The sequence below is a fragment of the Rosa rugosa genome, chromosome 4, assembly GCF_958449725.1.
Source record: "Rosa rugosa chromosome 4, drRosRugo1.1, whole genome shotgun sequence".
Taxonomy (NCBI): Eukaryota; Viridiplantae; Streptophyta; class Magnoliopsida; order Rosales; family Rosaceae; genus Rosa; species Rosa rugosa.
Window position 1 is genome coordinate 45,236,079 of NC_084823.1, and position 27,973 is coordinate 45,264,051.

The following is a 27,973-nucleotide window of genomic DNA, read 5'->3' on the forward strand; positions in this document are numbered from 1 at the left end:
AAAAATTGGGGGGGTTGTTTAGATTTTCTTTAAAATCTCGTTAAATTATTTATAAAATAGTAAAATAAGTACGATGAATTAGTATTCGGAAAATAATACTGCATGCATAATAATTTAAAGGGAAAAATTCACCAACGGTGTCTGGACACTTAGGGGACTTTCAGAATGATACCTGAACTTACAAAGTTATCAATGTGATACCTGGACTCATTTTTTCGTATCAACATTGTACCTATGACCAATTTCCGTAACGGCTCCGTGACGGAAATTGGCCGTAGGTATCACATTGATACGAAAAAATGAGTCCAGGTATCACATTGATAACTTTGTAAGTTCAGGTATCATTCTGAAAGTCCCTAAGTGTCCAGACACCGTTGGTGAATTTTTCCCAATTTTGCACGTGCGATGCACGTGAGTCACTTAATGAAGACAAAATGACCGATTTACCCTCAAATTCTTTCTTTCTTTTCTTTTTTTTTTTTTTTTATTCTTCTTTCTTTCTTTCTTTCTTTCCTCTTCTTCTTTTCTGGTTTCTTCTTCCCCTGATTTGAATCATCAAGATTCAAATCATCTTGCTCGTCCGATTCCTACCGCCGATCGCCGATCAAACACCGCCGCTGCGTCTCAATCCACCTTCATGCACCACAGATGTTTCTAGTTCCCCCAACTTCAAATCCTATAGCAAATTGAAATTGTGCATTGAGGCTTCACCACTCACTCCGAGTTCATCCCCGCGCCATCGCCAATGACTTGACCACAACAACCTCCACCACCGCACAACAACGTCGTCCTCCGCTGCTTCTCGATTGGGTTTGGGGATAAGGACTGCTTCTTCCTCCACCGCTAGCAAAATTGTGGAGGCTCAATGCCACATTCTAAGGGCCACCGACCGGAAGGACCGCCACAGCAAGGTTTGCACCACCAAAGGCCCCAGGGACCGCAGCATCCGGCTCGTCGCCCACACCGCCATTCAATTCTACGACATGCAGGACCGGCTTGGATACGACCAGCCTAGCAAGGTCGTCGATTGGCTAATCAAGAAAGCCAAGGCCGCAATCAACGAGCTTGACTAGCTGCCACCGTGGAACCCAAACTAAATTTATGTTCATACAACATTTTCTCCGACGAGGCCGATATCCGCCGCGCAAGACACGCAGAACGTGAGCCTCAATTTCTCGATGGTGGAGGCTCCGAGTTCTTTGTCTACTAATCGGCGAGGCACAATGGTGGGTAGCAGCGGAGTGGCGAAGCTGGTGAATAAGAACAGCTCGATTTTTCTGCAGGTGAGGATGGTGTGGAGGCCGAAGTTGTTAATCTTTGTCTGCCTAAAATTGCCTCTGATCGAAGTTGGGCTAGAGGCCGAAGTTTTCGGCTAAACCGATGAAGTTGCAGGTGAGGATGGTGTGGAGGTGGTGTTGCATGTCGGGAACGAAGGAGAGGATGAAGGGGTGGGATTGGAGTTGTGATTTGAGAGTGGAAGGCTGGCGGAGTCTGAGTTTCTGATCAATGGTGTATAAAAGGGGGTCGGAGGAGAGAACGAGAGTGGTGGTGGTCAAGTCATTGGTGGCGGCGACGGGGATGAACTCGGAGTGAGCGGTGAAGCCTCAATGCACAATTTCAATTTGCTATAGGATTTGAAGTTGGAGGAACCAGAAACATCTGTGGTGCATGAAGGTGGATTGAGACGCAGCGGCGGTGTTTGATCAGCGATCGGCGGTGGGAATCGGACGAGCAAGATGATTTGAATCTTGATGATTCAAATAAGGGGAAGAAGAAACCAGAAAAGAAGAAGAAGAAAGAAAGAAAGAAAGAATAAAGAAAAAAAAGAAAAGAAAAGAAAGAAAGAATTTGAGGGTAAATCGGTCATTTTGTCTTCATTAAGTGACTCACGTGCATCGCACGTGCAAAATTGGGAAAAATTCACCAACGGTGTCTGGACACTTAGGGACTTTCAGAATGATACCTGAACTTACAAAGTTATCAATGTGATACCTGGACTCATTTTTTCGTATCAATGTGATACCTACGGTCAATTTCCGTCACGGAGCCGTTACGAAAATTGGTCATAGGTACGATGTTGATACAAAAAAATGAGTCCAGGTATCACATTGATAACTTTGTAAGTTCAGGTATCATTCTGAAAGTCCCCTAAGTGTCCAGACACCGTTGGTGAATTTTTCCCTAATTTAAAAACAAATGTCCACTCACTGAATTGCGGATATGATGACCGTCCTACGAATTCCTCCTTGAGCTCGATCTACACATTGTTCTGAGCAAATTGATACTATGAATCACGGTTTTTGAGAATGAAAAATAAATTGACGATAATAAAATTGAAACCCTAAAAATGATAATTCGTCGAAAGCTCGAAATCATATTAGAATGCGCTTAAATTTCATAGGTTACGTTGATTCGATAACTATAACAACCTATCGAAAAATGGAGTCGATCCCAAAGTTCATCGTTATGGCTACCAAACTATATCCACATGCTCGTAATAATAAGCTCTCCATAACAGACCAAAATAGAAGGCCTGAAGTGGCTGGACACGCCCCCACAAGCTCCGCCACCTCCGACCCTGAATTGGTTCGTAACATCGGTGCCAAAAGATTCACAACAACAAGCCCAACATCTTTCATAGCTACAACAAAATCAGATTTCAAAGGAGGAGGCAATTTCCCTACAAAGCTTGCGAATCCCGATTTCTTCTAGCCCTCAAACCTCCTCACTCCGATCAACTAAAGCTGCACCATTTGGAGGGTTTGAAGTACGGTGAATGGGCTTCAAGATGCAATTGGTTTTTTCGTCAGAGGTGGCCGAAAAATGAAATTTCAACCGGGTCGAGTGCGCGGCTTTCGAAGCACTAATGGCTTCGATTCTCTCTTATATGTGCATATATTTATATGTGCATAAGGCAAACTCCAAAACCTAATAGGATTAGGTTAATTATGTGGGCTTAATTCCAAAAGATAATTGATGGGCTTATTAATTTAAGCCACAAACCAACATATATTGCCATTGTTATTACTGCCACTCGAAGAGTTTCCATTCAGTATGTTCTGTTAAACAATGTAGATAATGTACTTGCAAGTTAACATGAATATAAGTGATGAGTGTTCTGAACTTCTGATGCCATAATCGACAGCTGCTGGCCCCTAAAATCTTGAACTATAAGGAATAGATCAACAATGTCTAATTGTATGTTAAGCTAATCTGTTTGTTGGCGCTAGCTCTAACTCTCATGTATGCATAGATTGCAGTGGAAAGCTTATATAAACAGAACATACTTCTATAGTTGTGGTACTTGAAACTAAGAATAAATTGAATCTTTTCTATGTTGAAAGTAACAATGCAGGGGTTATGGCAAGCCCATTCAAGCTTTCTCAAGACAACATTGAACTCCAGTTTTCAACAAACCATTTAGGTGTGCTACTGCTACCTAGCAATTTTTTTGGATTTTGTCCTGTAGGTGTAGGCCAATGCATAAGTTTTCTTTGTTCTGTTTTTTGGTTACTGTTATTTCCATCCAACCTTTAGGTCATTTTCTTCCGACGGATCTTCTGTTGGAGACCATGAAAAACACCTCAAGAGAAAGGAACATTGAGGGAAGATTTGTTAACTTATCATCACTTGGCCATCAATACAGCTACCGCGAAGGAATTAGTTTTGATGCAATTAATGATGAATCAAAGTAAAACTTTGGCAGCATCGTTTTGATGAATCCTCTCTAGGCTTCTCTTTTAAATTGAGGTGCCTTTGTAGACATATATACATGTCAATAATCTGTCCTTTTTTACTTGCGAATTTACAGATACAGCAAATACTATGCTTATGGACAATCCAAACTTGCAAACATATTGCATGCTAAAAAGCTTAACAGGTCAAGGTATTCAATTGCGCGCCTAAAGTACGTAGTCAATCAAACGTATATTATCTATGAAAATGTGTACCTCTTGGTGACTTGGTATATGTTGGGAAAACATGTATATCATCTATGAAAATGTGTACCTCTTGGTGACTTGGTATATGTTGGGAAAACATGTATATCATCTATAAAAATGTGTACCTCTTGGAAACTTGGTATATGTTGGGAAAACTAACTAAACAGGAAGAAGGAGTCAAGATAACAGCATTAGCAGTTCACCCTGGAGCAATTCTCACCAATCTTATGCGCTATGATAACTTTTTACACTGTAAGTTTCATCTTCTCTACTTTATCAGTGTCATTTGATTCTTTAGGAAAATTCCCTACAGTGATGATTGTAATCAGTTTCTACTGTTTAAGAATGTAGGATGCAAGAGAGATTGTAGAGAGAATTGGTGTGTCTTTCATTGATAACAGGAGCCCTATATAGGGATTACAAGTACATAATCTTGGAGTTCAAGGATTCCTATTCTAATTAGAACTAGGAATCTAGAACATTCTCTCCTATTACAACTATAGAAAGTAATCCTAGTTTGACAAGGTACACTAAAGTCAAATATTCTTCAACACTCCCCCTTGTGTCTCTCAAACAGGGTGTCACTGGTGACGACATAACGCTTCAAATGTTGCCTCGTTAAAAACCTTACTCGAGTAATAAAAACTCTGTGGGACAAAAACAACCTCGAGGAGGAGAAAAAGAGTACAACACATCCTTCACTCTTCGAGATCAAACATGTAGACATCATACCTCCCCCTGATGTCGACATCTCCCCTTGATTACTACAAGTGGGAGTTCGGATAATTTTTGAATTCCAATACTCTGCACATGCTTCTCGAAGGGAGATTTAGGTAATGACTTAGTAAATAAGTCCGCTATATTATCCTCTTATCGGATTTGATTTACTTCAATCTTTAGAAGTGTTTGTTGTTGCTGGTTATAAAAGAACTTAGGCAATATATGCTTGGTGTTGTCGCCCTTGATGAAGTCTAACTTCATTTGTTCAATATAAGCTGCATATTCTCATAAATGCATGTAGGTTCATCTGTGGTAGACTTTAAACCACAAGATCTTCGAATATGTCCAACTATAGACCTTAGCCATATCCATTCACGCACTGGTTCATGTAGAGCAATAATCTCTGCATGATTCGAAGATTTAACAACAAGGGTATGTTTTGTAGACCTCCAAAATATCGCAGTGCTTCCCATGGTAAAGACATTACTAGTTTGGGAGCAACATTTGTGAGTGTCAGAGAGATACGCGCCATCGTTTTGATGTAAGGGAGGAAGGTGACATCGACCACTCTTGGAGGCGGCGTGGCCTATCACGGCAATGGGGACGGCGGCCTTCGGGCCAATGGGGTCTGAACCCATTCTTTCATCCTTTCTTTTCTCTCTATAAGGATAAAACAAGCTCATATCTATCGTACCCTTTAAGTATAGAAAGATTGTCTTTACACCAGTCCAATGGCGACATGTAGGCACAAAGCTATGTCTAGTTAACAAGTTCACAGCGAATGAGATGCCCGGTCTTATGAATTGTGCTAAGTACAATAACGCACCTATTGCACTTAGATAGGGCACTTCAGCCTCTTAACACATCTTCGTCCTCATCCTTTGGACTAAAGGAATCTTTTCCAGGCTCAAAACTTCGGCCAATCATGGGAATACTCAGGGGCTTCTTTTTATCATCATTAAAGCGCCTTAATATTTTCTTAGTATACGCTGACTGATGGATTAAAATCCCATCATTACGGTGCTCGAGTTCTAATCTGAGACAAAATTGCTTTTTCCCAAGATCTTTCATCTCAAATTCGGATTTCAAATACTGAGCAGTTTTCTTTAACTCATCTACAGTTTCAATTAGGTTCATGTCATCGACATATACAACTACAATTGCAAATTCGAAACTTGTCCTTTTAATGAATACGCATGGGCATAATTCATTGTTGACATATCCATTTCCAATCAAGTAGTCACTTAGACGGTTATACCACATCCGTCCAGATTGTTTCAATCCATATAGTGAGTGTTTTAACCTTATTGAAAACACGCATCGTGGTTTAGAGCCACTTGATTTGGGTAATTGAAGTTCATCTCATGTACGCTAGTGTAATTCATAAAGATCTCTCTATTCTCTGGAGTTGGTTCTAACATTGGAGCATCCCCCAATGATGTCTCTTGGACATAACCATAATCCGAAGTATTCTCATGAGACGGATTGTTAGTGTTGATGATTAATGGATTGGGTTGTGTCAAACTCGTTTTCTTTCTTGGGCGAGCATCCATCGAACCTATGGGCCTCTCGCGCTTCCTGGCAAGAGGCATGGCCTGAGCCACAGCGCCATCATCATGAGCGACGGCGGCGCCGTGCCCACACTCAGGTATGGAGACGTTATGTCCTCCCTTTGTGGGAACATTAATCCTTACAGGCACATTTGCAGTAGGTATATGTGATCTTGTCACTTTAGCGATATTAGTAAACGCATCAGGCATCGAATCTGCTACGTTCCGAAGATTGAGAATTCTCTGCACTTTAGTGTCAGACTGTGCGGTTCGGAGATCAAGATGAGACAAAGTGGGGACAGACCATGACAATTCATGTCGTTTCTGTTGAACAGTAGTGTTCTTCTCTCTTCCTAACGATGGGAAGACTGTCGATCTTATCAAAGTGACAATCCGCAAATCTAGCGGTAAAGAGACCCCTGTCAAAGTTTCTGTATAGATGATGATGGTTGAAGAATCATATCCAACATAAATGCCTAATCGTCCTTGAGGACCCATTTTAGTACGCTATGGCGGCGCAATTGGCACATAAACTACACACCCAAAAATGCCTAAGTGTGAGACATCAAGCTCATACCCAGTCACCTTCTGGGACGTAAAAAAGAGTTGGGTGGCAGTGGGCCTCAGACGAATAAGCACAGCTGCATGCAATATTGCATAGCCTCAAGCAGAAACAGGGAGATTGGTGTGCATAACCAATGCCTTTGCAACCATTTGAAGTCTTTTGATGACAGTTTCTGTGAGACCATTTCGGGTATAAGCACGAGGAATTGGATGTTCAACTTCAATCTCAATGGACATGCAATAATCATTAAAAAAAATTTGATGTAAACTCCCCAGTATTGTCAAGACGTATTAACTTAATAGAATGATCCGAGTGATGAACCCGTAGCTTTGTAATTTGGGCTAGCAGTTTAGCAAAAGTAGCATTCCATGTGGACAAGAGCACGACATGTGATCAGCGTGTCGATGTATCAACCAACATCATAAAATATCTAAATGGTCAGCAAAGTGGTTGAATAGGTCTATAAATATCACCTTGGATTCTTTGTAAGAATAGAATATTTTCCTTAGTGTCCTTTGCATAGATGGTCTCGATTCTAATTTTGCTAAAGAGCAGGCTTTGCAAAATGAAAGATGGGTCTTAAAAGCAACCAATGTGGATTTTGGTTGAGCCATAAAGTCACAATTGACTTGAGAAGTAAAGAGAGGAGTCAAATCTCCATACATGGCGTCAAAGCCATCATTTTCCCACAGGGGGTAGGAGGCGCCCGCGTTAGCAGGCCTGTGGTGGACGGCAGCCGCACCCTGAGGCGCGGCGGCGGTCCCTGTCTCTCCTTAAATCAATTTTTGATTCTTACTTCTCTTCGTTCTGAAGAAAGGATGTCCATGTGAAGTTTTTAATATACGGATCATCATGTCACAACCTGGATGTCTCAAATGGTCATGTCAAAGCCTATATGTGTCAGAATCCCAAAGGTCATCTCTTACGACGTTGTTGGATTCAATTACTTGAATAGTGGTTATATATAACCCACTAGAGCGACGCATAAGTTTCTTTAATATTCATTTTCGTCTGTAGTCATTAGAGGTGATGCAAAGGAACTCTTGTCCATTCTCACAATGTGTTTCAACATGAAAACCATTGACTCTTATATCTTTAAAGCTCAAGAGAGTTTTTCCAACTCTAAAAGTATATAGAGCTTCGGTGATATTAATGATTGTTTCATTGGGCAACAAGAATTGAGCTAAACCTCGACCATAAATCAATTTAAATGACCCTGCCATCGTAGTCACAGAAGATCGAGTAGGCATTATCTCAAGGAATAATTGCCTATGTCGGAGAATAGCCTGCGTAGTAATACTGTCCGCAGGGATTCTAGCTCTCCGGGGAAACAAACCTAAAAATAATAATGTTCGAAATTAAAAATAGAGAAAATTAGAAAAAAACCCAAAAAATGAAGCTCATTTTAAGAGAAACCCAATCATATGTTTTCTTTTAATCTACACCCATTCATATAATTAAACCTATCGTATAGGTTTTAAGTCTATAATTAAGTTTTTTTTTCTCATTTTTTTAGTTTGACTATTTTACCCTTCTCGTCGAAAAAGGAAAATATTCCTCAAATATAGGTGTTTTTTTTTTAATTTAAATATGGCATCAGTTATAAACACAAATTAGAATTTAATACCATCAATTTATTTTTCCTGATTTAAAAACGATTAATTGCCTTAATTATTGTATATCTCTTCCTTTCTGATTTGACCTATATATTTTCCATTTTTTAGTAGATATGTTTGTGTAGATAATCCTATTATTAAATATGTCAACATGATTAATTGCCTTAATTATTGTATGTAACTAATGTCATATTTTAGGAGATATGTTTGTGTAGATATTCCTTATTTAAAAAGATTAATTGCCTTAATTATTGTATATCTCTTCCTTTCAGATTTGATCTTTATATTTGCCATTTTTAAGTAGATGTGGTTGTGTAGATATTCCTATTAGATTTCGTAGATAATTTCTCAATCTGATTAAACATCCTTTTGTGGAGGTATTCTTATCATGTAGTGATTAAACATCCTCTCATCAAGGTATGTCATTTTGCTTTTCTTTTTTTCCCTTTTTTTGAATGAAATTTGATTCCCCATTCCAATAGGCGTAGGTATAGAATCAATATTCCATGTTCATTAATTTTCCATAATAGGGTCCATGTTATTCATCTAGAGGGTGCAATCATTGCAAGGACCAGCTTTGATTCAAAAACATTAGCATTTCCAATTTATAGTCACACTACATATAAGGATATATGTGAGGAAATATGGTTACATGCTTCTATAACACAGGAAAATAAATATGGTAACATGCTTCTATAACACAGGCAAATAAATCAATCGCAGCTTCAGTAGATAACTATGCACACAACAACCTGCACACCGACAGCTTCCTCATTCAAGATGGCTAGTACATCCTTAACAAATACTCCTGACTTCACTCCATGCCACAGGGGCGACCTACATGCATACATACCAACTTTCACCGGTTACAGCACAACATAATGCAAACATATACAGCAACCTTCTCATGAAGAGGTACGAACCCTATGTGATACGGAGACACCAACTTGAATAGGAACTCATAAAAAGGGTATCCCATTTTTATCCATAATTGTACCACTTACTTGTTCTCTCTTTTCGCCAAATAAACCTTAAGCCTCTTTGCATCAGGAATCGTCATGCACTTACCAACCCGTAGTCTCCAAACACCTATGTTTTGAGCTACTGTTGGGTCTTCTTTTTCTTGGAAGGCGATTGTACGACAAAATCATCATCGTCCTTCTTAACAATTTCAGCTTTTGCTTTTCCTTTCTTGGTCCTCTCAGTGATGAAGTCGGCTAAAATAAGGGGTTTTTTGCATTTAGACCTCGACCTCAGGTTCATTGAAATTTGATTCTCATTCTCAACCACTTTGTTACTCGGAGCATATTAATCATACCTGCAATCAAGAACTTGTATAGTCTATCATACCTACTCAATATCAAAAACCTAGAACCATCACAAAACAAATACCTCTTCGTCAGGAGCACACACACCTTTTGAATAGGTAGCAACCACAATACTCATGAACCGTACCAATCGGATATGTTGTTGAACACAGGCAACCCACCAACATCTGATTGTGCAATCCATTTATATCACAAGCTTGTAGAGATATTGACACCAGCTTTGAATGTACATATTAGACTTTTTAATGTGAAGATTACGTAACCTCCAACCCAGAGGAGAATTTTCAATTGCTGAAATCAAGGGTTAAGTAATTCTGGGGCGACGTCTATGGGCAGCCGTTTCATGATCGACTTCCATCGGCAACATTACTGGATTTTATTATCAATCCTATTTAATAGGTGAATGGGAAATTTGATAGTGGCAGCTTTAGTAATTCTTAACAACATTGGGTTTTATTATTTATTCTATTTAATAGGTTTTTTTATTTTGCATAAACCTAATTAATTGGTTTGGGTGTATATTAAAACACTCTTATGGATGAGTTTATTCTAAAAGAGGTGTGTCAATTTGGGTGTATAATCAAATTCCCCTTAAAAATATGTCCAAGACATTCAATAAAATGAAGAGAAAATCTTCCAAACAGTGTCTGAACTTTTCCAGACTATTAATTTTCATACCTATACTTTGAAAAATATCAAAATGGTACCTGACGATTTAAGCCCGACCCAATATTCATACCCAGGAACAGTAAAACCGTTGACTCCGTTGAACAGTACCAGAAAAGTATGCCAATAACTACCGTTGGGTTCAAACATTGCCCCCCAGACCTCGAAGTCAAAGGTCTTCGTCTTACATCTATAGATGTATGATCCGATCGCAACTTCGAATATGGGAGTTGATTCCAAAGCAGTTGAGAGCCGCAGAACTCAGCTACCTACCTCAGTTTTCTATCAGGAGAAAAAATTGAACTCGGGTTCTTTACTCCTAACAGAAGCTCTGGTACTAGAAGATATGTTGGAATTCGCTAGTACAGATCGAATCCACAATGTGAGGCGTCAACCACCCAATTATTCCCTCTCAGTGATGGCTTCGCCGGCAACGCGATCTTCTCCAGCATCTTCTCTGCTTCGATTTCAATCAAAAATCCCAAAACCCACAATCCAAAAAATCAAATTCAATTATTTGCAGCTGAAATCAATTTCAATTTTTCTTTTTTTGATGGGTTTGGGAGAAGACAACAGAGAAGAAGGAAAGAAAAGTCGTGATTAGGTAGATGCATGTGGAAATTTTGGTAGCTATAACAGCAAAAATGGTTTGGTTTGCAAGTGTTTGCTTGGTTTTAAGCCTAGTTCACCAGATAATTGGAATCATGGAGATTATTTGGGTGGATGCACAAGGAAATTTCAATGCTTTAGGTTGGAATCCGACGAGTCTAATAACAAAGGAATCTGAAATTTTGGTAATTCCACTTTGGGTCAAGTCTGGGTCCGATCTCTGTCGGAAATGGAATGGCGAAGCGATTCCGATCTCTGTCAAAACGGGATGTCGTAGTTTGGGCAATCTGCTAGAAAGCCTTGACGCGGGACCCTAAGTCAGGTTCTGGGGTGTCGGAGGACGATTCCGAATTCAGGTCGTCGATGTAGATGAAGGTCGGGTTCCGATCAAGTATGGGTCTGAGCACGGCTGTTGGCGGTGGTCTGGCATCGTACGCGTATCTTCCTGAGTTCTTCTGGATACGGGTATATGAATATTTAGATCTAGGTATACCATGTTGATATTGGTATTTGAATCTCGTATTGGGCATGGTAGTTATTGGCATACTTTTCTGGTACTGTTCAACGGAGTCAACCGTTTTACTGTTCCTAGGTATGAATATTGGGTCAGGCTTAAATCGTCAGGTACCATTTTGATATTTTTCAAAGTATAGGTATGAAAATTAATAGTCTGGAAAAGTTCAGACACTGTTTAGAAGATTTTCCCTTGAGAATACCTGAAGTTCCAGATTTACCCCTCAAAATTTAACACCCTTGACGACTTTACTGTTGCTAGGTACAGAAATTAGGTCGGGGCCAAAACTTCAGGTACCATTATGACATTTTTCAAAGTATAGGTATGAAAATTAATAGTCTGGAAAAGTTCAGACACTGTTTGGACGAATTTCCCTAAAATGAATCAATACTTTATTAATAGTAGCCAATGATTACATCACAGTTTCTTGACCAAAATCTAATCCAAAATAATAAAATCAAGGATTAAATTCAGTTTACCCCCTGAGGTTTGGGGGTAACTTTATTTCAGTCCCTGTACTCTCAATTTAATCAGTTTCCCCCTGAGTTTTCCAATTTCAATCTACCGTGTCCAATGTCTCAAGTTCCGTCCAAATTGGACATTAACTGCTGACGTGGACCCAAGCTTGAGGGCAAAATTACGCTTGTATCCCCGGCTTAGAAATCAATCTCATCTTCCTCTTCTTCTTCTTCGATCTCCGGCAACCAAAATCACCGCCCCCCTTACATCCTAATCTTCTACTACCCTGCACAAATCCATACCTGCCTACCACCTTCTCTCTCTGAGCTCCGATGGGCAACTCCAATACCCTAACTTCATCATGTAGGCATTCCACCAATACCCAAAATCTGCAAACGAAAAATCCCTAAACTTTGACATAGCAGTTTGTAATAACCACAACTACACCCACATGCCTAGATAACAAAAATCCTATCTTTGATCAAGATATGGAAGAATTCAGAGTTTTATACCAGAATCATAATCAAAATCAGAGACCCAGATAAGAAAAAGCTTACATCAGTGAACATCTGCCGCTCTTCTACCTCCGGTGAACCTCCCCACAGCGAATCTGCCTCCCGGTAACCTCCACTGCTCTTTTACCCAACCCTACTCTGTCGTCGTAGTATAGCCCGAACTTCCCCAGATCGGTTTCGGTAGCCGAGGCTCCGGAATCCGGGTTGGTCGAATTTCTTGGCTCTTTTACTCTCCTGGCTCCGATTCTGTTGCTCTGCAATTGCATCTGTAACCAAACCGTCTTCATCGCCGTTAGCCTCTCCTTTTTAGTAAAATTTTCGGCTGAGGCTTTGACTTTGGCGCTGAGGAAGAAGCAAATGGTGGGTCATATGTGTCCGGATCAAAAACTGATGTTCACTTGTCGGTTTTTGTAGAAAGATGGCGCCGACTTGGAGAAGTAGCCAGGGGTGACAAAGGAATCGAAAATCGGGATCGCGACAATTTGACCGGGCGGGAGATGGAGTACGTGGAAAGGTAAATTGGGGAGAGAAGAGGAGACGGGTCGGGTAGAGTGGAGTGGAAGGGGGTGGCTCTTTGGAGCTGCCCATCGGAGATGAGAGAGAGAGAGAGAGAGAGAAGAAGACGAGGATCTGAGGAAGAAGAAGAAATGATTTTTTTTTCTTAAATTTTTTTTCTGTCTTAAAATGACTGTTTTAGCCCTAAAAGTTGGACTTAACGTCAAATTTGGATGGAGCCTGAGACATTGGACACGGCGGATTGAAATTGGAAAGCTCAGGAGGCAAACTGATTTTTTTTTTTTTTAATTTCTAGAGAGGATCAAAGGATTTCACTTTTACCCCCATGGTGACTCGAACCCATTGTGACCTCGATCTTAAGAGGCAAACTGATTAAATTGAAAGGACAGGGACTGAAATGAAGTTACCCCCAAACCTCATGGGGGTAAACTGAATTTAATCCTAAAATCAAACTTAGATAAATTGTAATTACTTAATCTTTTCGTTAACTCTAATTTGGTTGTGACCAGGTAAGGTAAGGCGAGATTTTGGTGGAGCTATGCTCTCTTGTAAAACTTTTCGCTCAGATTAAACATTTCCTAGACATCACAATTAATTGGATGAGCCTAGTCGGAAAAGAGTTAAAACAATTGTCATTTATTGATTTAAGGCATAATTGTCATTACATAAATTCTTGGAAAATAAAAGACTATCTAAACAAAATCTGCGGCATCCATGTGCATGTCTTCGCCAGATTTGAAGTATGCTATTGTGAGATTGACGTCATTGTCATCTCCATCTTCTCCTTCAGCTGCGACATAGGCTTTTTGCTCTTTCAAGTCTCTATACTTCCTTGTATTGTGCAACTAACTTGTTGCTTGCAGTGCATTATTTGAACCAATGCTCACTTGATCCACATCTATGACAAATGTCATTATGGTTGCCACCCTTTAATTAAGGTGCAACTTGTGCACGTTGTTAGCATCCCCTAGGGGGATCGACGCCACCACCACGGCCAGTAGGGCCACGCCCTCCTCTCCTATGTTGGATTATGTTGCCACGTGTCCGCTCTTCAGTTTAGCGGTTACTTTCTTTTTTAGGGCGGTCATATGGACCCACACGTCCATTTTGTTGTCCCTTAACTTTAAGGTTTCGCTCCTTACGTCCTCCTTTGGGTGCATTAGAATTCGCCTCTTAGATGTTCTTAGTTCCAACGGGCCTTCAATTATAATTCTTCATGATGATATTATCATGTTTCTCAGCTACAGACATAACATTGATTAGCTGATGAAACCTCGTGATCCACACAGCATTGTACTCACCGCTGTATTGCTTTGATATGAAGAGTGCTAAGACGGGGAAGGTAGAGAGAGTTCTCTCAATTAGCTATTCTTCTTAGAGATTTACTCCACAGAAATCCATCATAGATTTGATGCGTAGAGCCTCTGAATTGTATTCAGAAACAGACTTGAAGTCAGAGAATCGAAGATCATTCCACTTCACCTTCAAGTCAGGGAGGAAGAAATCTTGAATATTTCCAAAACGCTCTTCTAGCGCAACCCATAGAGCTCTTGGATCGTTGATCGACATGTACTAATATCAGAGTGATTCATCCATGTGTCGTTGCATCAAGATGAGAGCTTAAGCCTTTCTAGTAGCTGTTGGCTCAAATATGACTCCAGGATTCGGAGCCTGAATTATGGGCAAGATCTCTTTTGCAGTAAGATGGCTCCCAATATCAGTTACCCAACTATGGTAACCATTGTCTGAAGAGTCAAGCTTAGGAAAGTCGAGCTTTTGTTCGTTGTCATTCGACATCCTGAAAAAGAAAAGGAGAAAAAATTAGTATCAGAGTAAAAACTTCCACGATAACTGATATAAGATTTCCGAGCTTCTATGCTACTAAGAAATTGATTTCCAAGAAGTTTTGGATTAGACCAAAATAATGATGTTTGTAAGGTCAATATCAATGTTTACGAACACTCTTAGTTCGTATATAGCGTGAACTCCCCACGGTTCCGCTGTTATGAATCAAAACCACGTTACAAGAAAGGTGGGATGAAGGAGAAGAGATTTGGAAGTCCCCAAGAAAAGAAAATAAAATTAAAGTACAGAAAGCCCGAGAACTTTAATTTTAAAACTTACTTGTTTGTTTTGGAGCTTGAACACGCGCGTGTTGATGCAGGCGTGTATTTGAAGTGAGGCTAACAGCGGGCTTAGGCGAGGTTAGCAATGGCGGTGAGGCGAGGCTAGCAGGTGGAGGCGAGGTCAAAGGCTTAGGCAACTCTAGCGACGTAAAAGCGAGGTCGGGGGTGGAGGCCAGCGCAGGGGCTCGTAAGCGAAGGCTAGCGAGGCTAGTTGGTGAGGCTAGCAGCGAGGCTACAATACGAGACACAGGGGAGTGCGGGGCTGCAGGGGCATGCGAGACTAGTGTGGGGTAGGAGGGACGCACATCCGGGCTGCAGGTGGTAGCGAGGCTAGCAGGGCGAGATTTTTCTTGGGTTTTTGGCTTTTTTGGTTTCAGGGTTAGGACTCGTGTTGATAACGTGTTTAAGAATGTATGATGCAAGAGAGATGTAGAGAGATTACAAGTACATAATCTAGGAGTGCAAGGATTCCTATTCTAACTAGAACTAGGAATCTATAACATTCTCTCCTATTACAACTATAGAAAGTAATCCTAATTTGACAAGGCACACTAAAGTCAAATATTCTTCAACATCTACAATATTGATCACCTTTCGTATTCTCATGATAATCGGGGTTCTTAACAGTGAATGATTTGTCTGGTTTTCTACTGATCTACTTACCTTCTATGTTTTTCTTTACACAGCTGCTATGAAGGTGTTGCGTGCATTTATCACTAAGTCTATTCCTCATTTGTCTGGTTTTCTACTTATCCACTCACCTTCTGTATTTTTCTTGACACAGCTGTTATGAAGGTGTTGCGTGCATTTATCACTACGTCTATTCCTCATTTGTCTGGTTTTCTACTGATCCACTCACCTTCTGTATTTCTCTTGACACAGCTGTTATGAAGGTGTTGCGTGCATTTATCACTAAGTCTATTCCTCATGTCTGGTTTTCTACTGATCCACTCACCTTCTGTATTTCTCTTGACACAGCTGTTATGAAGGTGTAACGTGCATTTATCACTAAGTCTATTTTAATTAATCTTCAAACTTTGAGAAAAATTCAGTCACCGTCCCCAAACTATGCTGCCAAGGCCAATTTGATACTCGAACTCTTAAAAGTATCAATGTGATACCCAAACACGTATTTTGACATCAAGGTGATACTTCCGTCAAAAATTCCTAACGGGGCCGTCTGTTTGCTGGCGTGGCAAGCACGTGGGCCCCCCAAAAAAAGTAAAATGACCAATTTACCCTTTTTTAATTCATTTTTTTTCTTTTCATTTCTTTTTCTTCTTTCTCTTCTTCTTCTTCTTCTTCTTCTTCTTCTTCTTCTTCTTCTTCTTCTTCTTTTCATTTCTTTTTCTTCTTTCTTGTACCTACATGTACGTTGCAAAGCATAATTAGCTATAATCAGACACACTCATCGTACCGCCAGAGGTACCAACTATCGTCAAAGGAGTAACCCACAGATAGGCAGCCAGGCGGGCCACGGCCTGAGCACAAGCGTTCCCCAGGATCACCGCTGACGCGCCGCCACGCACTCTGCCAAGACGGCATCAGAAGCTACTGAAACTGGGAACTGAAGCACTTCAGTCCCACATCGAAAACAAGGAGAAGATCAGACCTCTCCTCACCTATAAAAGGTCCTCTCTTCTCCCTTCATTAAATTACGCATTAACTCTCATTTATTACTGTGCTGTCTATATATCAACTGACTTAGGCATCGGAGAAGTGAAGACCGCCCAACGCGGTCTCCCTCTGACGCCCTGTCTTTCACTTGGCAGCTAGCAGGAATTACCAGGTATACAGAGTAACGGTCCGCCCGCCGGACCCGCGTTAAACGGAGGTTTGGCTACCGCCAGACTTTGAGCATTAACATTGGCGCCGTCTGTGGGAACCCTTGAACAAAAGGTCACCCCATCACAACTACCATGACTAGCGGTAGCGGGGGAAACGCCCATGAGCAGGCAGACCAGTCCGCCATCCCCCAACCATCCAATCCAGCGGTAGGTGTTAACCGCGCACTATTCAACACCCCAACCAACCCCGGCGGTGAGACGGATCCAGGCAGCAGCCGCCCACCAGGCCAGGACCTCGCCGCCATGTACGAGTTGGCACTGGCAGACCTTCACAAGGCAAACAGAGAACGTGAAGAGGAGCGCAGAGAGAAGACCGAGGCCCAAAAGCAGGTGGCTGCGCTGATGTCACGTTTTGATGACCTGAAAAGGACGTTAGAAAGAACCGCCAACCCGGTACAGAGCGAGCATTCGCATAGTACAAGGCGTAGTCATCCCAACGCTGGTACATTGGGACCGGAACCGGTTGTACAGATGCAGGTCCCGCTGGACCCCCCTGAACTACTAGGGATGGGACCACCGCCCATTCCCCAACTCATGTTGGAGCAGGAAGCAGAGTCGGTACCACGCACCAACCGCTCGGAAATTAGGGCAAGAACTGAGGGTGGTCTGCCTGCGCCAAGGCATAGGCAGACCCAGCGGAGTACATATGCCGGACCCGCCGGCGACGCAACAGCCCAGATTCTGGAGAGGATGCAGCAGTTGGAACAAAGGCTGGTCCGGGCGGAGTCGGGCGCCGCGCCGTCAACTCAAAGTCCACTTTTCACGTCCAGACCGGGACCCTTCACCGCTGAAATCCTACAAGCTATCAGGCCTGCGTACGCAAAAACTCCAAAGATGTCGCACTACAGCGGTGCAACCGACCCCTTCGTCCACATGGACACCTTCAAGAAGGTCACCAACAATAAGGGATTTGACGACCCCACTCTGTGCCACTTGTTCAGCGAAACATTGGACGGAGAGGCAATGAATTGGTTCTTCGAATGTCCGCCAGGATCCATCGACTCATTCAACGCACTGTCACATACCTTCCTCTCCCGGTTCATCTTACTGTCCGCCGGACATCATAACACGAGTCAGCTGTTCAGCGTCAAACAGGGAGAGAATGAGTCACTCAAGGCATTCGTCACAAGGTGGCGAGCGGCGGCATCTCATTGCCGCGATCTGGACAAATCGATGGCATCGGCGGCCTTCAAGCAAGGACTCCTCAAGGGACCATTCCTCTATCACCTCAACTATAATCATCCAAATGCGGCATATGACCATATCATGAGTGAGGCGGTCATTCACGCCCAGGCAGAATTCATTACATATGGAGAAGTCCCACCGCCACCGGCAACGCCAGCAAAGGCAACACAGCCCACCTCCAGTCAGCATGAGACCGTTAACAAAGCACCTGCCGCATCACCAACTGACAAGAAGAGGGAATGGCCACAGGGCCACTACCAGAACAAGCGGCAGAAGGATCAATACCACAAGGGCAACCGCCCAACCCAGGAAGATAACCGCAACAAGCAAACGGAGTCTTCTCAGCGGTATGCAGTGTTCACGGTCCTCACAACCTCGTACGAGGAAATATACAATCAGTGCAAGGATCAAATCCCGCCACCTCCTCCAGCAAAATACCCAAAGACGGGCAAACCCAAAAACACCGGCAGATGGTGCAAATACCACGAGGACAGCGGCCACAATACCAACAGCTGCAACGCACTCAAGACGGCAATTGAGACCTTGTACCGTGAAGGCAAGATGGAACAGTTCAAGGTGCGCCAACCACCACCAGTGATCGCCAACGTAGAGACGTTGGGCCGCATTAACACAATCGACGGCGGTGCTCCAATCACGGGCTTGTCTCACAGAGCCAGAAAGCGTTACGCACGCGTTAATCATCCAAAGGAAGTCTGCAATATCCGTTACGAGAGATCCGCCAAGGTCCCAAAGGTTGGTTGGGAACCTATCACATTCTCTGAGGAGGAAGAGCGCGGGGTGCACCTACCACATGATGACCCCTTCTTGGTCGACGCCATTCTTGGTAGGTTCTCAGTGGGGAGAATATTGGTAGATAGCGGGTCCGCTGTCAACGTCATCTTCAGCGGTTGTTACAGCCATCTCAAGCGGAATAACAAGTTGCTCCAGGATCATGAGCCACTGCTCAGCTTCTCTGGTGACGTCACACAACCACTCGGTTCTGACTACATGCGGTTGACTATGGGCACTAATCCGTGTATGGCGGAGGTACATACAGAATTTATAATCGTTGATTGTCTCAGCTCATATAATGCCATCCTCGGACGACCGGCGCTCAACAAGCTTAAGTGCATTATCGCCGAGTACATGCTTCTCCTGAAGTTCCCCACGCCTAACGGCACAGGCAGTGTGAGGGGAAGCCAGCAGTTGGCACACGAGTGTTATTCAACGACTGTGGCACGGTCAACACGCCGCCATGATGTCCTAACGGTGGGAAACCAGGCACCGCCACCAAATATCTTCGAGGACCCTAGGGATGAGGAGGAGAAGTATGTGAGGAAGGAGCCGGTCAACCCAGACACATCCTTGAAAGTTGTATGCATCTCGGACGAACACCCTGAGCGGACAGTCCGCATAGGCGCCCAACTAGATCCAGAAGTAGAGGCAGAACTCATTCAATTCCTACGTCATAACGCCTCCGTCTTTGCATGGTCCTACGCGGACATGCCGGGTATCTCCCCTGAGATTATCACTCATAAACTGACCATCAAACCCTCTTTTTATCCCATCAAGCAGAAGCGGAGGGCCTTCGATGAAGAAAAATACCGGGCAATCGGAGAAGAGGTCGCCAAACTCCAGGGCATTGGATTCATCCGCCAAGTCGTCTATCCCCAGTGGATCTCAAATTTGGTGATGGTCAAAAAGCCCAGCGGCAAGTGGCGGATGTGTGTTGACTTCAAAAACCTCAACAAGGCGTGCCCAAAGGATAGTTTCCCGCTACCCCGTATCGATCAGCTGGTCGATTCCACCGCCGGACATGAGCTCCTCAGCATGATGGACGCTTTCTCCGGATACAATCAGATCAAAATGCACCACAGCGACCAGGAATGCACAACCTTCACCACCGACAAAGGCCTCTACTGCTACAATGTCATGCCTTTCGGTCTGAAGAACGCCGGTTCCACTTACCAGCGGTTGATGAACGCCATGTTCGCGGAGCATCTGGGAAAAATCATCGAGGTCTACGTGGACGACATGCTAGTTAAGAGCATAAAGGCCGGCGGACATGTGGCAAACCTCAGGATCATAGTAACCATTCTCCTGGCCTACGGCATGCGCCTCAACCAGGAAAAATGTTTCTTTGCAGTCACCGCTAGCAAATTCCTGGGATACATTGTCAGCGAGCGGGGCATCGAGGCTAACCCAGACAAGGTCCAGGCCATCCTTGACCTGGCGGACCCAGAATACAAGAAGCACGTCCAGTGCCTCCAGGGCAAGTTAACCGCCCTTTCTCGATTCATCTCTCGACTCACTGACAAGTGTGCCCCATTCTTCAAACTCCTCAAAACAACGCACAAGAAGGTCATCGACTGGAATCCGGAATGTCAGGCGGCGTTCCAGGGCCTGAAGGAATATCTGGCGGCAGTCCCTCTCCTCTCCGTCCCTGTCCAAGGAGAAACCCTATTCATATATCTAGCGGTATCTGCATCAGCGGTAAGTTGCGCAATTGTTAGAAGGGAAGGCCAGGATAAGCTCCCGGTGTTCTACGCCGGCAGAGGCATGAACGGAGCAGAAACAAGGTATCCCCCCTTGGAGCAACTGGCCCTTGCACTTATCGTTGCCGCCAGGCGCCTCCGCCAGTACTTCCAGGCCCACACAATCCATGTGTTAACAAATCAACTGCTGAGACAGGTAATGCAGAACCCTGAACACTCGGGGCGCCTCAGCAAGTGGGCCATCGAGCTCAGCGAGTTCGACATAGAATACAAACCAAGAACCGCCATAAAGGGCCAGGCAGTGGCGGACTTCATCGCTGAACTCACCGAACGTCAGCCTGAACCCGGTATAGAGATGGTACCTGGAGCGGAAGTGGTAACCGTCGGGGAGGCGAGTCCCCTCCAGTCAGATTGGAACCTACATGTGGACGGATCCGCCAGCACCAGGGACAGCGGCGCCGGAGTCATCCTAACAGGACCCGGGGGACTGAACGCGGAGTACGCGTTGAAATTCAACTTCAAAGCTTCAAACAATGTGGCGGAGTACGAGGCACTGATCGCCGGTCTACTTCTCGCCATTGACTCGGGGGCTGACAGCGTCAACATATTCAGCGACTCTCAATTAGTCGTTAACCAGGTCAACGACAGCTTCCAGGCAAAGGACCAGCAGCTGGCGGCATACTTGGGATATGTCAAAACGTTGCTCAAAAAGTTCAACTTTCACACCATCACACAAATCCCCAGGGAAAAGAACGCCAAGGCTGATTCCCTGGCAAGACTGGCAACCGCCCAACCACATCAAAGTCCAGCGGACACAAAGGTGGAATGCCTGGACAAGCCAAGCATCACGAAGACCCTGGCAGAGATCTTCAACATTGAAATCAACCCCAGCTGGATGGACGAAATCACTGCATACAAGCGCAGCGGCACACTACCAGAGGATAAGGTCAAGGCACGCCAAATTCAGCGAAGAGCAACCCGCTACAATATCCAGAATGGCAAACTTTACCGCCAGGGGTTCACTCACCCCAACCTCCGCTGTTTGACCCCGGAGGAAGGAAAGCTCGTGCTGGCAGGAATTCACGGCGGGGAGTGCGGAAACCACTCGGGGGCCAGATCCCTGGCCAATCGTACAATGCGACAGGGCTACTTTTGGCCTACGCTTGGTGAGGACGCCCGGCAAGTGTCAAGATCTTGCCACAAATGCCAGCAGTTCGCCGATCTCCCACATGCGCCGGCGGAACCACTGGCGGCACTATTACTTGCTCGCCGCTCCTCACTCTCCCGCGCAGCAGCCTCCTCACCTGCCCTAGAACTCTCCGGACGCGACGTACGGCCCATGACAACTTCCCAGGGTATGGTTTGCAGCGGCTCGATGTCTAACGGCTCTGGCAGTGAGGTTCCTGCACGGGCAGACGGACGCAACGAGTCAATAAAAACCCTATCCGCCTCACTGATTGACACGTCAGACCCGGAGTCCTCACTGCTCGAGATCTCTACGACGTTGGCCATCCCAAAACCCTAAAACCCAAATCAGTTAGCCCACAGAAGGATCTAACCTATCCCTATATCAGGTATAGAACAGAAACACCACGAACAGCTACCCAGAAAATACCAAAATATGAACAAACCCCCCTCAACCCAGATTCAACCATCTAGCAAAACCCTAACTGACAACTCTCTGTTAAACACCGTCCCCTACCCTCAAAATTCATCTTACACCCCCGACGAACATCAAGAAACCCAGTTCAAACACCAATACCAGACACAAACACCAATCCCATAAATCGACAAAAACATGAAACCAAAGAGAAGGATAACCAGAACACTCACCTCAGTCGTGAACTCTCTGGCGTGCTGGTACTCGCTGTGCCCCGACGACGGGAATTTTCGTCTCTCCGACCACAAGAACTCCACCAACGCACGGCACTCTCCGCAAATCTCGGCTGGGCAGAGCTTGAAGACGACAAACAGTTCGAATGGATTTTCTGATCCCCCTTCTCAATACGTTCCCCCCCTTTTATGTCAACGTCAGAGGCTTTTGGGCCGTCCGCTAGAAAACGACATCACACCCCAGCCGTACACGTGTCCCCCGTCCGCACTAACCCTCCGGGTTAACCAAGGCGTCGCCTCGGTTACGAATTCCATCATTACTCGCATTAATGACGAGAAGACGGCCGGACTGAGGAGACGCGTCTCCACACGCTAACCCTCTAGTACGTTGCCACGTGTCAAGGCGTATCACGAAAGCAATCCAGGGTACGCCCTTCTCCAAGCGAGTCTCCGCTGAGCGAAACCCCGCCAGCGGAACTTCTCGCTTGTCTTCTCCAAGTGAGTCTCCGCTGAGCGGAACCCCGCCAGCGGAACTTCTCGTCTTCCCCAAGTGAGTCTCCGCTGAGCGAAACCCCGCCAGCGGAACTTCTCGCTTGTCTTCTCCAAGTGAGTCTCCGCTGAGCGAAACCCCGCCAGCGGAACTTCTCGTCTTCCCCAAGTGAGTCTCCGCTGAGCGAAACCCCGCCAGCGGAACTTCTCGCTTGTCTTCTCCAAGTGAGTCTCCGCTGAGCGAAACCCCGCCAGCGGAACTTCTCGTCTTCCCCAAGTAAGTCTCCGCTGAGCGAAACCCCGCCAGCGGAACTTCTCACTTGTCTTCTCCAAGTGAGTCTCCGCTAAGCGAAACCCCGCCAGCGGAACTTCTCACTTGTCCTCTCCTAGTGACCATCTCCGCTGGGCGGAACCCCGCCAGCGGAACTTTTTCACTAGCTGTTATTCACGAAGTCTCCCAACCGCGGAACTTCTCCCTTGTCATCATACAAACGGGGCACCTTCCGCTACACACCTCTAGCGGAAACCTCTTTTATCTGGCAAGTCGCGTACTTTGTTCAGCGCGGTACAGCTCAATAAATTAACGCCAAGCACGTCCACTGGACGCTGTTTACTGCTGTGAACCAGCGGGGGGACTCACGCCAGCGGCGGATCCCGAGGCCACGCCTCATTCTGACAAATGACCGCCACGCGACATTACAGTCAGATTGTCCCTACGGGACACGGGGACTAGTCAACAGTCTACGACGACCCTGATCAGGTACGTTGACCCCCGTCACTCGGGTCCTAAAGATTGGGTTCGCTACCCAACACCCTCTGCTCCGTGCAGCTCCCCCTCACCAAACAAATTTTGCGACCATCCGGAGGTCCATCTTAGCCGGGGAGTGAGGGACTCCCTGGGGGGCCTAGCAGGGGCCCACCCGAAAGGGTATAAAGCGTTTGCTCAGTAATATCCATGGTTGACAACGCACTGACGCTAATTATGCTTTTGCAAAAGTCTAGCGGAAGAAAACGCTTCATACCGCCGATCAACTCCCCAACCAAGATTGCCCTCCTTGACTGGGGACTTGGGGGACTTGTACCTACATGTACGTTGCAAAGCATAATTAGCTATAATCAGACACACTCATCGTACCGCCAGAGGTACCAACTATCGTCAAAGGAGTAACCCACAGATAGGCAGCCAGGCGGGCCACGGCCTGAGCACAAGCGTTCCCCAGGATCACCGCTGACGCGCCGCCACGCACTCTGCCAAGACGGCATCAGAAGCTACTGAAACTGGGAACTGAAGCACTTCAGTCCCACATCGAAAACAAGGAGAAGATCAGACCTCTCCTCACCTATAAAAGGTCCTCTCTTCTCCCTTCATTAAATTACGCATTAACTCTCATTTATTACTGTGCTGTCTATATATCAACTGACTTAGGCATCGGAGAAGTGAAGACCGCCCAACGCGGTCTCCCTCTGACGCCCTGTCTTTCACTTGGCAGCTAGCAGGAATTACCAGGTATACAGAGTAACGGTCCGCCCGCCGGACCCGCGTTAAACGGAGGTTTGGCTACCGCCAGACTTTGAGCATTAACATTTCTCTTCTTCTTCTTCTTTTGGGATTTTCCTCTAGCCAAACCGCCGCAACTTCCGCTGCAAACTCCGCCACCACATTTCCTTACTTACTTGACAACGTCATCAACCACCAGCCACCCACCCCAATTTAATGATTTTAATCATACAATAGTACAATACAAGCCAATACAATTTGATAGCTCGATCAATCTAATCACGGTGAAATTGCTAAGCAACGGCAGCGCCCAACCAATGAACTGGTCAACCAAGCTCCCAAGCATAACATGGTTCTGTCTTCCATTTGAAGTTATAGGAATTGAACAAACCACAGCACAAAGAGAACCGTATGCCACCGCAGCCTCTTGCCTCACCCCATAACCTTTGCAATTCAATTTCCATACAAACAACATAAACAAAAATAATTTCGGCTAGATTACATACATGATTTTTGCATGACTCGAATCAAAAGCAAAGCCATTTTAAAATCTGATCCCTAAATATAAATTGAGGCATAGTATGAAGCTACATACTTCCAATTTCAACACAGTAACTCATCAAGAGTTTCAGAGAGAGACTTTAACCTTGAAGAATCAGAAATCTAACCAGAAAATAACCAAGAATTTCTGCTTTGCTGCTTGAGGAAGAGAGCAACCAAGAGTTTGAGGTTCTTCGATTGAAAACCCAGAAAGTAATGGAGATGTTCATGAGAGAGATTGATTGAAAACCCATAAAGTAAAAGCCCAGACAGATCAATTAGAACATTGCTTCGTGGTCTCCGATCTTGTCTCCGCTGCCTTCTCCGAGCCTCCCGGCGGCTGGTCCTCCCTCCACAAGCTAGCCATTCTGCTTCTCTTCAATGTGAACACACCAATCACAATCACAAACCCAATAACCATAACATCAACCATCCTCAATATCACACACCCAGAATTTACCACAAAAAACAAAAAAAAAAAAAAAATCTAATCTTTACCCAAGCCGTCGATGAACGCATGGCCACCACCACCATCAAGACCGCTCGACCACTTCCGCCACCTCCGCCAGCAGCCGCTCATAACCCTCGACGTCGTCGTTTAATCTGAGTGACTACACTCCCCTCTGCCCCTAGTTCACAATTCGCCATTAGGGAGCAGTTGCGAGTGGGAAAACAACGGCGTCGTTTTGGGGATGGTGATCCTTATCATCTTCGAAATCGATGGCTGCGGCGGCATCGTCGTCGTCGATGTTGGTGTCCGGATCGGTTGGTTGTGGAGGAGTACCAATAGGTACTATGGATATGGAGGCATGGTGGATAGTGAAGAAATCAAGGATGAAGTTGGTGAGAGAGAGGATACGGGGGTCGAGAGAAGGAGAGAGAGAGAGAGAGACTGATAGCCTCCAAAGCCATAAAAACCCAGAAACCCGAAAACCAGAACCGAGTGGGGGGGGGGAGGAGATGGAGCTCTGTGCTTCATTTTTTTTTTTTTTTTTAAATAGTTAGTAGTAAAAGACTATTCTGCCCTTGATAAAAATATCACATAGGACCCCACGTGCTTGCCACGTCAGCAAACATACGGCCCGTTAGGAATTTTTGACGGAAGTATCACCTTGATGTCAAAATACGTGTTTGGGTATCACATTGGTACTTTTGAGAGTTCGGGTATCAAATTGGCCTTGGCAGCATAGTTTGGGGACGGTGACTGAATTTTTCTCTCAAACTTTTAACATTATCTTTACACATCAGAGAGCTTTTTTAAACTTGAAAGATTGCAATGGTCCTACTAAGAGACAAACCAAGCAATTGCAAGCTAATTACAACCAAGAGAAAGTGCATCATGGGGTCAAAGTGTTTTGCTTTAATTAAGCCACCATTTCATAACAACCCAAAATGCCAAATCCAATTTATACATCAAAAAAGGCTGTTATGAAGGTGTTGCGTGCATTTATCACTGTCTATTCCCCAGGTAATGTATTTTTCTTGACACAACTGTTATGAAGATGTTGCGTGCATTTATCACTGATCCACTCACCTTCTGTATTTTTCTTAACACAGCTGTTATGAAGGTGTTGCATGCATTTATCACTAAGTCTATTCCCCAGGTAATGTATTGTGTATACAGAATCGTCCGCCGTGTGTGTGTTTGTTTGCTCAAATTTTCCGCTTAATTTTTAACATGGTGATAAAGTAATCTGAGGTTTACATCCAAAACCAATTGGCAATGGATGAGTGACCCAAACCCTTATAAAACCATAGACAATGTTCCATTTTTCCCATGTGGGATGTATATATTCTCAACACATAACTGTGCAGGGAGCGGCAACCACATGCTTTGTGGCACTGAATCTATAAGTCAAGGGAGTAAGTGGCGAATACTTTGTGGACTGTAATGTTGCCAAGCCGAGCTCTCAAGCAAAAGAGCAGATTTAGCTACCAAACTCTTGGATTTCAGCTTAACCTTGACCAATGTAAAGTAGTAGTGAAGCTTTTCATCTTTGATGGGTGTAGCTGGCTCCTTTTCTGCACTGTTTGTTATGAAATTCAAATTGCCAAGAGAAACATCACAAATTTCATTATTATAAATTCCAGATGTGTTCAATTTATGAAACGTCTAGGCTTATTTACGTTACATTATTGTTATTTTTTTCAAATATTTACGTTACATTATTACTCATGTTTCATAAAAACCTGTTTTTTCTTCTTTTTTTTTGAAAGAAGAAGGCAGTAGCCAATATATTGATCGAAAGCCAGAATGACATTTACATACCCTTCCACTGCCATCTATAGACAGACAAGAAGATGTGTTAGTACCCACAGTGGTACATAGAACTAGGTCACTCATTTGACATTAAATACATCGAAATAGCATGAATCTTCCATTGGTACTACTCTGAAAGATTCGCTAGAAGCACAAAAGTGCGTAGCTCCCTAAAAAAATTAGGGACTTATTGAAAGTAATACAATTACTATCCTAGAGTTGGGCTTAGGGCTAAAAAAACCCCAGCCTAAATAGAAGGCCCAATAGGGCAGCCCCAAAGAGAAGAGGCCCAATCTATGGCCCAGCAAGCTAGGGTTGACCAAACCCATACCATTTTTTCCTCCACGCCTACAGAAGGCTGTGCAGCGCCGCCCTCGAGCCCCGTCCTGAATCAGCCACGCCACGGCCAGTCGCGCCCCGAGTCCCGCCAGCCTCGCCCCGAGCCCGGCTATCAAGCTCCGCCACAAGCCAGCACCGCCTCGAACCCCGAGCTTCTGCCGTGCAGCGCCCAGCCCCGAGCCCCACTCGCTGCACCATCGCCAGACGCCCACGGATCACGCAAAAGCTGGATCGCTCTGTCCCTGCACAGCAAACCACCACGGACGCCCAGAAAACCGCCCACGCCTGCCGTCAAAACCAACCTGCCAATCCACAGATCACAACCATCTTCTCTCCCGACCTCATCCCCAGGCATTGAAGGG

General features: G+C 44.6%; 1 long non-coding RNA gene and 1 pseudogene across 1 annotated transcript; one reads left to right on the plus strand and one right to left on the minus strand.

Moving 5' to 3' along the window:
* Positions 1-2,439: 2,439 nt before the first annotated feature.
* LOC133744894 (short-chain dehydrogenase TIC 32, chloroplastic-like) lies at positions 2,440-26,991 on the plus strand (annotated as a pseudogene).
* LOC133742104 (uncharacterized) lies at positions 11,885-13,126 on the minus strand. The gene is made up of 2 exons (XR_009862361.1): positions 12,526-13,126; positions 11,885-12,357 (listed from the first exon to the last, which is right to left on the minus strand). It is a non-coding gene; the product is annotated as an uncharacterized LOC133742104 (long non-coding RNA).
* Positions 26,992-27,973: the final 982 nt, after the last annotated feature.